At 40.8% G+C, this 14,147-nt stretch overlaps 1 protein-coding gene across 1 annotated transcript in view; it reads left to right on the top strand.

The window, feature by feature from the left end:
- The window catches only part of LOC139286513 (NLR family CARD domain-containing protein 3-like), a 103,932-nt gene that overhangs the window by 78,665 nt on the left and 11,120 nt on the right, over nucleotides 1-14,147 (top strand). The window lies entirely within an intron of this gene.

Raw genomic sequence — 14,147 nt, 5'->3', positions numbered from 1 at the left:
AGCTCTCCCAGTTGAACGTGCCTGACCCCACCTGCAGGTGGATCACAGATTTCCTGTCTGACAGGAAGCAGCACGTGAAGCTGGGGAAACACGTCTCAGATTTGCGGACGATCAGCACCGGCTCCCCTCAAGGCTGCGTTCTTTCTCCTCTACTCTTCTCCCTGTACACCAACAGCTGCACCTCCAGTCACCAGCCTGTCAAGCTCCTGAAGTTCGCGGACGACACCACCCTCATCGGACTCATCTCTGGAGAGGATGAGTCTGCCTACAGGTGGGAGATTGACCACCTGGTGACCTGGTGCAACAGCAACAACCTGGAGCTTAACGCTTCAAAGACAGTGGAGATGGTTGTTGACTTCAGGAAGAGCGCAGCCCCACCCGCCCCCATCACCCTGTGTGACTCTGCAGCGGACACTGTGGAGTCCTTCCGTTTCCTGGGCTCCATCATCAGCCAGGACCTCCGGTGGGAGCTGAACATCAGCTCCGTCATCAAGAAAGCCCAACAGAGGATGTACTTCCTGAGGCAGCTGAGGAAGTTTAACCTGCCACAAAAAATGCTGGTTCACTTCTACACTGCCATCATAGAGTCCATCCTCACCTCCTCCATCACCGTCTGGTACGCTGCTGCCTCCACCAAGGACAGACGCAGACTGCAGCGTATCATCCGCTCTGCAGAGAGGGTGATCGGCTGCAACCTTCCATCTCTTCAGGACCTGTACTCCTCCAGGACCCTGAGGAGAGCAGGGAAGATCGCTGCCGACCCCTCCCACCCCGGACACCATCTGTTCGACCCCCTCCCCTCTGGCAGGAGGCTGCGGTCCATCAGGACCAAAACCTCCCGCCACAAAAACAGTTTCTTCCCCTCTGCAGTCAACCTGACAAACTCTCACTGACCCCCCCCCAGAACACTACCACAAGCTATACGTTATATTAACGTACATCACCCCTGTCCCCACTGCGTTACATTAACGCACCCACCCCCTACTGGACACTTTATCTGGACACTAGTGATGTTCGATACCACTGATTTCCTTTCCGATCCAATACTGAGTAAAATTCAGGCTGGTATCGGCGATACCGATACCGATACCGATATTTTATGCGACTACACCTAATATGTCTTTTAAATCTAAAAAAAGTAGTGTATTTCAAATCATAGCTTCCTTAAGAATACAAGGCAGAGTAATTTATTTATTTATTTATTTATTTTAAACTCTGAAGTATATTGAGGTAGCAGCCTCATTTACAATATAGTCGCACTAATACAACAATAGAAAAACCAGAGGACACAATCATACAAAATATGTGAAAATGGTGTTTCGAACTCTGAAAAAAAAGAAAAATAGTACAATTATAAAAACATTAAAATAAATTCTTGTTCTGGCAGCAGCACCTGAGGCGGACACTGAGATGCATTCTGTCTGCCTCATCGTTGTGTATGCTTCATATTCACTGTGGTGATTTAACCTGAGGTGTTTTACGAGGTTCGTTGTGTTGACACAACTTCTTACTGTTTTCCTACAAACGTCACAGACCGCGTCTTGGCTGTTTGTGGAGCTGAAATAGCTCCACACATGACTCCGTTTGCGTTCTGCCATTGTGTCCACAGACTGTGACTGACTGAGAGCACGGAGCAGAGTGCCGCTGCACTTACGCATGACACACTTACTCATGCGGAAGAAAAAGTAGTCCCACCAACCGCGTGTCACTTAGACAACATCTCAATAGTTTAGTTACTTTTCAACGCGTTCCTGTTAAGGATATACCTTACCTCAAATGACTTAAGTATCAAAAGTATCGATATTTTGATTTGAGAATCGATTTTAGAGCATAAAGATCCGGTATCGGAGGTATCGATATTTCAGGATCGATCCGCACATCACTACTGGACACTTTACTTTATTCTGGTCACTGCACTGTTGTTATTTATCTTATCTTATTTTTATTTTTATTCTTATTCTTATTTTAGCTTTTATATTCTACTTATTTGTTATCAAAACATTAGCACCTTCAGACCACAGCAAATTCCTTGTAATGTATGTTACTTGGCAATAAACAGTTTCTGATTCTGATTCTGATTCTGAGATAGTCAGAATAAAGGCATTACTGTTGGTTTGGTGACAAATATGACCATAAGACGCTGGAATTTGTCCGTTGTCCTCGTCCCCTGTCTCATTCTTAGTGAGTGTGCTTCTGTTATCCAGTAAATCAATGTGATAAGATGTCTGGAATGAAACGCAGCAGAGTTATGAGGACCAGTCTGTCTGTGAGACATGCGATAAGACGTCATACCTTTCAACCAAAGGAAGCTGGAGTTTCTGTGGTGGCTCATGAAATATTTATGTCAGTTAATTTACTCCCACCTCTGTCCTGTGGTGCATCAACAAGTCATCGTTGGAGGCGACATTAAAGGCACCACATGTCTCCTCACCAAAGTTTCTGATGGGAACCTTTCTTGTTGTTTAGCCCCCCTGTTAACTGAACAGTCCCAAAGATTTGCATGCACTTGTGATCAGGTCTTTGTAGTGCGCCATTGTTTCTGTAAAGATATAAAAGTTTCCGGATGCATTGTAAAAGGTCCATTGGCGCGCTCCAGTGGCAAAGAAAGAAAAACTGCTATCACACATGCTATCATGGATTTCACTTGTCGTTATATATACATAACTCCTGTGCTCTAGTCCACGTGTGACTGTAGGTGACTTTGCAAAGAGCATTTGTGCTGGGACAATAAGTATTTTGAAAGAGATCCTCTTCAAATGTTTACAGAATTGAATAACAAGTTCATACATACATATACAGACATTAAATAAAGAGCAGCCCTGACAAACACCACTTCTCTGGGTGATTCGTCAAGGAAATCTAGTGTTCTTTTATTTAGAATGCTGCGGAATAGTTCACCGAGACAACTGCTGACTACTTATATAAAGTAATGTCTGAAAGTTATTATCATGATGATCGTATTTTTTTTTACATTGTAAAAATATTTAATATTATATTTAGGAATTTACTGTAAAAAGATTGGATAATCACATAAAATAAAAGCTCAAAGCTGAAAGAAGCTAAAAGAGGGTATTTGAATGTAATTTTACATAACATCCAGAAATATGTACTTTGATACACCACACAGTGGTCCAATAACTGACTGAGCGGGTGGATGAGCGTCCCTGTACTTGGTGGGTGGTGCTGTACCTGGATCAGATGACCTGCTGGGGGCGTGGCCGAGTGTGCTGACTGTATAGTTGTGACATCACAACCTGACGGCTCGTTTAAAGGCTCAGTTTGTGAATACGGCCTGTGTGCATTTCTCCGTGGACTGAGCGTTTTGATACTTTCACAGGATTTATACAGCACCCAGATCTGCTTTATAAACAAACAAGACATGGAACCTCACTTTCTACAATGTGGGACCTTTAAAGAAGCCATGCAGATTTGTATTACAAGTAATACAAGTATTATGAGCAGAACATTATAGATAACATGAAAGACAAACAGCATGTTTTGAATAACACTGAAGCGTGACACAGAATATAAATATCAATCATTTATTTCCATAGACCTCCTCCCTTCTTCATTTGGCCTCAAAAAACACAATTTATTTGTTTTCCAACAAAACCAGAGAGTCAGGATTATTTTCCAGTGTGTACTTCGAATTGAGTAACAATCAAACATCATTTTTGTACATTAACAATATACAAGATAAAATATTAGGTGCTGACATTCCACAAAGACATGATGTGTTTGTAGTCGGATGAGAAACTGAAGTGAAGCCTTGATTGAATCCAGACTTTGTTCAGGTTTTATCTTCTTCTTTCTGTTTGTTACAAGCAAATCTGTTAAAATATGAGAGAAGGCTGGTATTGGTGGTAATACCCAAACTTTACACATGCAATATCAACTTCCACTGTTATTTAAAAAGACTTGGAAATCAACTGCAACACTCCATCGTTCCACCGGGTGGAGCTGTGACAGAAATCAAAACAGAAATATCCATTTTAAATGTGTTCATCTGCAGTTTATGTTGTCACGAACAGAAGTTTGGGTTCCAAATAGCTGAATGAATAAAAGAATAAAGTCCAGGTTCAGGTCCAGGTCCAGGTCCAGGTGGAGGAAGTGGTTGCGTGTGGAGCAGGAGGAGTGGAGGAGTCTCAGTGAGTCTGCAGAGACTGTGTAGAAGGACAGAGCAGCAGCAGAGCAGTCCAGATACCCTGATGATACATACACAGGGAGGATGGTGGACTAGACATTGTGTCTGACAGTGGAGCTGATCTCAGAGCAGTTCAGGCTGCAGCACCGAGAGTCACCTCCACTTGTTGAGATTCCTCTGTCAGTCGCTGCTGGATGAAGCTCTCCTCTCCACTCTACCTCCCAGTAGCATGGCCCAGTCGGAGCCTCTCCACACACAAGCTGGTGCTGCTGCTTCAACCTCTGTGGATCATCAGGACACAGCTGACCCGCTCAACACCACCACCTTTCTGACCACTCCCACTTCCATCTGATGAGAGAAGAAGACAGAGAGCAGGAGTCATAAATCAGTGTTTACAGAGACCCCCTTCATCAGCTGTCAGTCAGTGATGCAGCACATCCAGCATGAAGACCAGCAGGGACTTCAGTCCTGTTCAGACTAGAAGTGGAGCGGCTGTGTAGCGTAGCCAGCTTCCTTTCAGCTCTCACGTAAACGTATTGGAGTGAACACACTGAGCAGGAAGCTCACAGACCTGCAGAGACTTTACGCATCCAGTCCCTGAAGTACACACGGGAGATAAAGTGCTGAGAGTCCCTGAACGCATCATTACAGAGAGATATTCACTGCTCACTTTAATGATGGATTTACTGTCAATGTTCAAAGCTGTGAAAACCATATCGTCTACTTTTGAAATGTTACATGACAAATGTGTAAATATGGAGTCTGTTAAAAAACATATTTGGACAAAACCAAAGACAAATGGACAGATAAATATATGATGTTAAAGGTCCAACATGTTCATACAAAGACGAAACAGCAAAACATCAGCTGTGATTACTGGACTTCAGCAGAGGTTCTGGTCTGTGGAAAGACCACCTGTTTAGAGACAGGAAAGGCTGGAGAGAGAGAGGACGACATGCAGCAAAGACTGATCTCAGAGCTGTGACAAAGATGAACTGATCAATAGTTTAGCGTTGAAGTGCGAGAACAAACACTTTGAGATCAGGTTTGATGGTAGGACAGTTTGATGAATGAGGACCGCTGTCTCTACACATCTTGTAATGCTGTCAGCTGTAATCCAGCTCTTATTCCGTTAGACATGAACACAACAACAACAGTCGTCTTCACATCAACTCAAACACATGATCACAACAAGATTCTGGCTGATCTGATTGGCTGACTGTTCTCTCTCTCTCTGTGTCTTTCTGTCCAATCCTGAAGCCGGTCACCATTCTCCTCTCACAGCTTCACTGAGGAAAGCCGCCACTGAGAAGGTTGGAGGTTTACAGGAAATACTGGATCTTTGCTTTGATACTAACTGTGTTTAGTACAAAACTGCTGAAAGCAGCAGGGACTGAGTCCAAGCCTCTACTGACCTCAGAGTCTCCAGTCTACAGTGTGGACTCTTCTTCAGATCAGACAGCAGCTTCACTCCTGAATCCTGCAGCTTGTTGTTTCTCAGCTCCAGCTCTCTCAGATGGGAGGGGTTGGACTTCAGAGCTGAGGCCACAGAAGCACAGCTGATCTCTGACAACATGCAGCCCCACAATCTGAATAAAGAATAAATGATGAAGATAAAAAATCTATTTACAATCCAATCAGATGTGTTCAGGGTTTAAATGTGTAGCTCAACATGACTTTGTCCTAATCAATGAGCTTTTCCCTCAAATGAGTAGAGAGACTTTGTCATTGTGTTATTGTGGATCATCATGATGTCAGCCTTCTACACACATCCACCAAATGTCACCACAACATTCACACACCTATTCATGTCAACACAGATTAATAACATGCTGCTGATCTCAGTCAAGTCTGGAACTACAAATACTATATTGATCCTTTAAACAGCTGCATTTGGAAATATGCATGGATCTCTGTGTTCTCATGTGTGTGTGTGTGTGTGTGTGTGTGTGTGTGTGTGTGTGTTCTGAAGGATCAATATCACTGATCAGACATTATTTGTCAAAATATATTGTAGTTAACATCATCAAAGAAATAGTTCTACTTCAGAAAGTAAACTTCATCAATTGAAAACAAAGATTAGTTCAGAGGATCTTCTGTATACAGATGTGACCATTTACCAAAAATCATAAACATTCATTTACTTGAACAACTAACAGTGGAAACATGTTCTACAGTTTCTTTAAGATACAGAAGTCTGTTGTGACTTCAGAAACATGGAAATATGAACAAAAGGACATTTACAACTTTATGGATGTAAGTTATGTCTGAACATAAATTAGGTTCAACTGTAAATTAAACATATCAGATCTACAATAGAAGCAGAGAGTCAGTGAACTGACCTCAGAGTCTCCAGTCTACAGTGTGGACTCTCCAGAAAACCACACAGCAGCTTCACTCCTGAATCCTGCAGCTTGTTGTCACTCAGCTCCAGCTCTCTCAGATGGGAGGGGTTGGACTTCAGAGCTGAGGCCACAGAAGCACAGCTGATCTCTGACAAACTGCAGCCCCTCAATCTGAATAAAGAATAAATGATGTAACTTCAGAAGACAATGTTCCTGCTTGAAATCATTCAGTGTTTAATAATCCGTTCAGAGCTGAAGAAGGTTTAGAATGTAGAAGTTTAGAAAATGGAAACTCCAAACACCTGAACCCAACAGGATGCAGGTTCAAAACTGTAAAATACAAAAAGTGAAAAAGAGCTCTCATTAATATTAATGACAACGTGCTGCTACGTCAATAGAGACGTCGTGACTTCACCTCTTAAACGCTGTCAGCTCCACCAGTGGCTCCATCTATACAAACTCATGTTGTGCAGCTAAACACAAAGAAAAACCCACAGAAACTGATTTAAGATTCCACTCAAGATCCCAAAGTTTCCAAAGATGACAAATGTGTCGGGAGGAATTTTGGAGAAATGTGAAGAAAAGACATCCACAATATTTCTTTTAGGAAAAGTGGAGTCAGAAATTCAAAGCTTCTTCAGATTAAACTATTCAGTCAGTATGAGCATCATACAGCTTCATAAAGATGTTGGAAATAGAAAACACTGAATATATTTGTTATTGTCTGACAGCTGAAATAGAGATTATTCATTTATGCTATATTATGATTGATTTTAAAAAGAAAACAACATGACACGAGAATTCAAGGAGAAAATGGAGAGTTGAAGAGGTCCAGAGTGAATTATCCAGTGTGTGTTTTTCTTGTTATATTGAGGTTTTAAATGTGTAGCTCAACGTTGCTCTGCCACAGTCAATGGACTAAACCACAGAAGAAGAAAATGGACTTCAGCATGAAGATACTCTGTGTGGATCAGTATAATATCAGCCTTATGTCTGCAGTTTAGTGTCGCCACAACTTTCACATCATATTAATCTCAGTACAGAAGTTAAACATGGTGTCTGACCTCAGAGTCTCCAGTCTACAGTGTGGACTCTCCAGAAAACCACACAGCAGCTTCACTCCTGAATCCTGCAGCTTGTTGTCACTCAGGTCCAGCTCTCTCAGATGGGAGGGGTTGGACTTCAGAGCTGAGGCCACAGAAGCACAGCTGATCTCTGACATCATGCAGCCCCACAATCTGAATAAAGAATAAATGATGAAGATAAAAATCTATTAATAATCCAATCAGATGTGTTCAGGGTTTAAATGTGTAGCTCAACATGACTTTGTCCTAATCAATGAGCTTTTCCCTCAAATGAGTAGAGAGACTTTGTCATTGTGTTATTGTGGATCATCATGATGTCAGCCTTCTACACACATCCACCAAATGTCACCACAACATTCACACACCTATTCATGTCAACACAGATTAATAACATGCTGCTGATCTCAGTCAAGTCTGGAACTACAAATACTATATTGATCCTTTAAACAGCTGCATTTGGAAATATGCATGGATCTCTGTGTTCTCGTGTGTGTGTGTGTGTGTGTGTGTTCTGAAGGATCAATATCACTGATCAGACATTATTTGTCAAAATGTATTGTAGTTAACATCATCAAAGAAATAGTTCTACTTCAGAAAGTAAACTTCATCAATTGAAAACAAAGATTAGTTCAGAGGATCTTCTGTATACAGATGTGACCATTTACCAAAAATCATAAACATTCATTTCCTTGAACAACTAACAGTGGAAACATGTTCTACAGTTTCTTTAAGATACAGAAGTCTGTTGTGACTTCAGAAACATGGAAATATGAACAAAAGCACATTTACAACTTTATGGATGTAAGTTATGTCTGAACATAAATTAGGTTCAACTGTTAATTAAACATATCAGATCTACAATAGAAGCAGAGAGTCAGTGAACTGACCTCAGAGTCTCCAGTCTACAGTGTGGACTCTCCAGAAAACCACACAGCAGCTTCACTCCTGAATCCTGCAGCTCGTTGTCACTCAGCTCCAGCTCTCTCAGATGGGAGGGGTTGGACTTCAGAGCTGAGGCCACAGAAGCACAGCTGATCTCTGACATCATGCAGTCTCTCAATCTGAATAAAGAATAAATGATGTAACTTCAGAAGACAATGTTCCTGCTTGAAATCATTCAGTGTTTAATAATCCGTTCAGAGCTGAAGAAGGTTTAGAATGTAGAAGTTTAGAAAATGGAAACTCCAAACACCTGAACCCAACAGGATGCAGGTTCAAAACTGTAAAATACAAAAAGTGAAAAAGAGCTCTCATTAATATTAATGACAACGTGCTGCTACGTCAATAGAGACGTCGTGACTTCACCTCTTAAACGCTGTCAGCTCCACCAGTGGCTCCATCTATACAAACTCATGTTGTGCAGCTAAACACAAAGAAAAACCCACAGAAACTGATTTAAGATTCCACTCAAGATCCCAAAGTTTCCAAAGAGGACAAATGTGTCGGGAGGAATTTTGGAGAAATGTGAACAAAAGACATCCACAATATTTCTTTTAGGAAAAGCGGAGTCAGAAATTCAAAGCTTCTTCAGTTTAAACTATTCAGTCAGTATGAGCATCATACAGCTTCATAAAGATGTTGGAAATAGAAAACACTGAATATATTTGTTATTGTCTGACAGCTGAAATAGAGATTATTCATTTATACTATATTATGATTGATTTTAAAAAGAAAACAACATGACACGAGAATTCAAGGAGAAAATGGAGAGTTGAAGAGGTCCAGAGTGAATTATCCAGTGTGTGTTTTTCTTCTTATATTAAGGTTTTAAATGTGTAGCTCAACGTTGCTCTGCCACAGTCAATGGACTAAACCACAGAAGAAGAAAATGGACTTCAGCATGAAGATACTCAGTGAGGATCAGTATAATATCAGCCTTATGTCTGCAGTTTAGTGTCGCCACAACTTTCACATCATATTAATCTCAGTACAGAAGTTAAACATGGTGTCTGACCTCAGAGTCTCCAGTCTACAGTGTGGACTCTCCAGAAAACCACACAGCAGCTTCACTCCTGAATCCTGCAGCTTGTTGTCACTCAGGTCCAGCTCTCTCAGATGGGAGGGGTTGGACTTCAGAGCTGAGGCCACAGAAGCACAGCTGATCTCTGACAACCTGCAGCCCCTCAATCTGAATAAAGAATAAATGATGAAGATAAAAATCTATTTACAATCCAATCAGATGTGTTCAGGGTTTAAATGTGTAGCTCAACATGACTTTGTCCTAATCAATGAGCTTTTCCCTCAAATGAGTAGAGAGACTTTGTCATTGTGTTATTGTGGATCATCATGATGTCAGCCTTCTACACACATCCACCAAATGTCACCACAACATTCACACACCTATTCATGTCAACACAGATTAATAACATGCTGCTGATCTCAGTCAAGTCTGGAACTACAAATACTATATTGATCCTTTAAACAGCTGCATTTGGAAATATGCATGGATCTCTGTGTTCTCGTGTGTGTGTGTGTGTGTGTGTGTGTGTGTGTGTGAGTGTGTGTGTGTGTGTGTGTGTGTGTGTGTGTGTGTGTGTGTGTGTTCTGAAGGATCAATATCACTGATCAGACATTATTTGTCAAAATATTTTGAAGTTAACATCATCAAAGAAATAGTTCTACTTCAGAAAGTAAACTTCATCAATTGAAAACAAAGATTAGTTCAGAGGATCTTCTGTATACAGATGTGACCATTTACCAACAATCATAAACATTCATTTACTTGAACAACTAACAGTGGAAACATGTTCTACAGTTTCTTTAAGATACAGAAGTCTGTTGTGACTTCAGAAACATGGAAACATGAACAAAAGGACATGTACAACTTTATGGATGTAAGTTATGTCTGAACATAAATTAGGTTCAACTGTTAATTAAACATATCAGATCTACAATAGAAGCAGAGAGTCAGTGAACTGACCTCAGAGTCTCCAGTCTACAGTGTGGACTCTCCAGAAAACCACACAGCAGCTTCACTCCTGAATCCTGCAGCTTGTTGTCACTCAGCTCCAGCTCTCTCAGATGGGAGGGGTTGGACTTCAGAGCTGAGGCCACAGAAGCACAGCTGATCTCTGACAAACTGCAGCCCCTCAATCTGAATAAAGAATAAATGATGTAACTTCAGAAGACAATGTTCCTGCTTGAAATCATTCAGTGTTTAATAATCCGTTCAGAGCTGAAGAAGGTTTAGAATGTAGAAGTTTAGAAAATGGAAACTCCAAACACCTGAACCCAACAGGATGCAGGTTCAAAACTGTCAAATACAAAAAGTGAAAAAGAGCTCTCATTAATATTAATGACAACGTGCTGCTACGTCAATAGAGACGTCGTGACTTCACCTCTTAAACGCTGTCAGCTCCACCAGTGGCTCCATCTATACAAACTCATGTTGTGCAGCCAAACACAAAGAAAAACCCACAGAAACTGATTTAAGATTCCACTCAAGATCCCAAAGTTTCCAAAGAGGACAAATGTGTCGGGAGGAATTTTGGAGAAATGTGAACAAAAGACATCCACAATATTTCTTTTAGGAAAAGTGGAGTCAGAAATTCAAAGCTTCTTCAGATTAAACTATTCAGTCAGTATGAGCATCATACAGCTTCATAAAGATGTTGGAAATAGAAAACACTGAATATATTTGTTATTGTCTGACAGCTGAAATAGAGATTATTCATTTATGCTATATTATGATTGATTTTAAAAAGAAAACAACATGACACGAGAATTCAAGGAGAAAATGGAGAGTTGAAGAGGTCCAGAGTGAATTATCCAGTGTGTGTTTTTCTTGTTATATTGAGGTTTTAAATGTGTAGCTCAACGTTGCTCTGCCACAGTCAATGGACTAAACCACAGAAGAAGAAAATGGACTTCAGCATGAAGATACTCAGTGTGGATCAGTATAATATCAGCCTTATGTCTGCAGTTTAGTGTCGCCACAACTTTCACATCATATTAATCTCAGCACAGAAGTTAAACATGGTGTCTGACCTCAGAGTCTCCAGTCTACAGTGTGGACTCTCCAGAAAACCACACAGCAGCTTCACTCCTGAATCCTGCATGTAGTAGTTCTCACTCAGCTCCAGCTCTCTCAGATGGGAGGGGTTGGACTTCAGAGCTGAGGCCACAGAAGCACAGCTGATCTCTGACAAACTGCAGCCCCTCAATCTGAATAAAGAACAAATGATGAAGATAAAAATCTATTTACAATCCAATCAGATGTGTTCAGGTTTGAAATGTGTAGCTCAACATGACTTTGTCCTAATCAATGAGCTTTTCCCTCAAATGAGTAGAGAGACTTTGTCATTGTGTTATTGTGGATCATCATGATGTCAGCCTTCTACACACATCCACCAAATGTCACCACAACATTCACACACCTATTCATGTCAACACAGATTAATAACATGCTGCTGATCTCAGTCAAGTCTGGAACTACAAATACTATATTGATCCTTTAAACAGCTGCATTTGGAAATATGCATGGATCTCTGTGTTCTCGTGTGTGTGTGTGTGTGTGTGTGTGTGTGTGTGTGTGTGTGTGTGTGTGTGTGTGTGTGTTCTGAAGGATCAATATCACTGATCAGACATTATTTGTCAAAATATATTGTAGTTAACATCATCAAAGAAATAGTTCTACTTCAGAAAGTAAACTTCATCAATTGAAAACAAAGATTAGTTCAGAGGATCTTCTGTATACAGATGTGACCATTTACCAACAATCATAAACATTCATTTACTTGAACAACTAACAGTGGAAACATGTTCTACAGTTTCTTTAAGATACAGAAGTCTGTTGTGACTTCAGAAACATGGAAATATGAACAAAAGGACATTTACAACTTTATGGATGTAAGTTATGTCTGAACATAAATTAGGTTCAACTGTTAATTAAACATATCAGATCTACAATAGAAGCAGAGAGTCAGTGAACTGACCTCAGAGTCTCCAGTCTACAGTGTGGACTCTCCAGAAAACCACACAGCAGCTTCACTCCTGAATCCTGCAGCTTGTTGTCACTCAGCTCCAGCTCTCTCAGATGGGAGGGGTTGGACTTCAGAGCTGAGGCCACAGAAGCACAGCTGATCTCTGACAACCTGCAGCCCCTCAATCTGAATAAAGAATAAATGATGTAACTTTAGAAGACAATGTTCCTGCTTGAAATCATTCAGTGTTTAATAATCCGTTCAGAGCTGATGAAGGTTTAGAATGTCAATCGCCCCCGCCCTTGCTCGGACCACATCCATCTTGTAATGTTTTGTGACTGCATCTTTCACGGTTGTGACGCTATCACGTTGACAACTTCAGTCCACATATAAACACCTGGCAAAGTACTCAAAACCGCTTCTGTGACAGCTCCGGCTGCAGAAGGTGTCTCCAGGAACACATTTTGCCCTGATGACACATAGACACTCAATAATAACATGGTGCTGATCTCAGTTAAGTCTGCATTTAGAGGATCATTATCAAATCAGACATGTTGGACTAAAAAACTGTTAATTATTTCATTCATGACATGATCTTCTTCTTACTGTATTTGGTAGCTTAGTAGGTAAATGCCATTCAAAGGAGAGGTCCATGTCCAAGTCTTTCTTGAAACAACAGCCACATGTCATATGTACATAAAAGAGTTATCATGCATCTTAGTAATCATTCTGTCTATACCGAGTGTGACGTGGTGCCTTACTAACACAACTACACTGTAAGAAATGACTTTATAAGTTCAGCTGAAACTAATATGAAGCTTCAGCAGTCTGAGTTAACCAAATCAAGTGGGTGTTACAGACTATTCAGTACCAAAATCCCTCTTTGAGTTACTACTCCTCCACTGAAACGGTGTCAAACACAAAATATTTACTCAACTATATACAAAAAAACTACATGCACTACCAGGAAATACTGGATCTTTGCTTTGATACTAGCTGTGTTTAGTACAATACTGCTGAAAGCAGCACAGACTGACTCCTCCCTCTACTGACCTCAAAGTCTCCAGTCTACAGTTTTGGCTCTCCAGTCCAGCAGACAGCAGCTTCACTCCTGAAACCTGCAGGTTGTTTTTACTCAGGTCCAGCTCTCTCAGATGGGAGGGGTTGGACTTCAGGGCCGAGGCCACAACTTCACAGTGAGTCTCTGAGATTCCACAGTCAGAAAGTCTGTCATGACACATATATTACAAAATATGTTATTATGGAAGAGGACACTTTATGTTTACTTCATGGTTTTATTGTCAAAACTGTTTGATATATGCTGTTTTGATTAACATCTGCTCGTCATATCAGTGGTTCAGCTAATCTCATCTCACTTTGTTTGAAATAATAACTCTCATCACTCTCTCTCATACCTGCAGACTTTCAATCTTTGTTTTGCTTTAATCTTGCAGATGAAGGGAGACAAAATGTAGCACATTTAGGCTTCCATAGCATCCACAGTCTGTCACTGTGACCTGATCCCATGTCTCCACAAAGTTAGCATGAGGTCATCTTGATTAGAAAACCATTTTTACGATTCAGTGAACAAATACAGTTGGGAAAGAGCTCTCTTTGCTAGCTACCCGCTGCTGTCAGATTAACGTCCATA

Source organism: Enoplosus armatus, chromosome 6, assembly GCF_043641665.1.
Source record: "Enoplosus armatus isolate fEnoArm2 chromosome 6, fEnoArm2.hap1, whole genome shotgun sequence".
NCBI classification, from domain to species: Eukaryota; Metazoa; Chordata; class Actinopteri; order Centrarchiformes; family Enoplosidae; genus Enoplosus; species Enoplosus armatus.
This window is presented reverse-complemented; position numbering and strand designations above follow the sequence as displayed.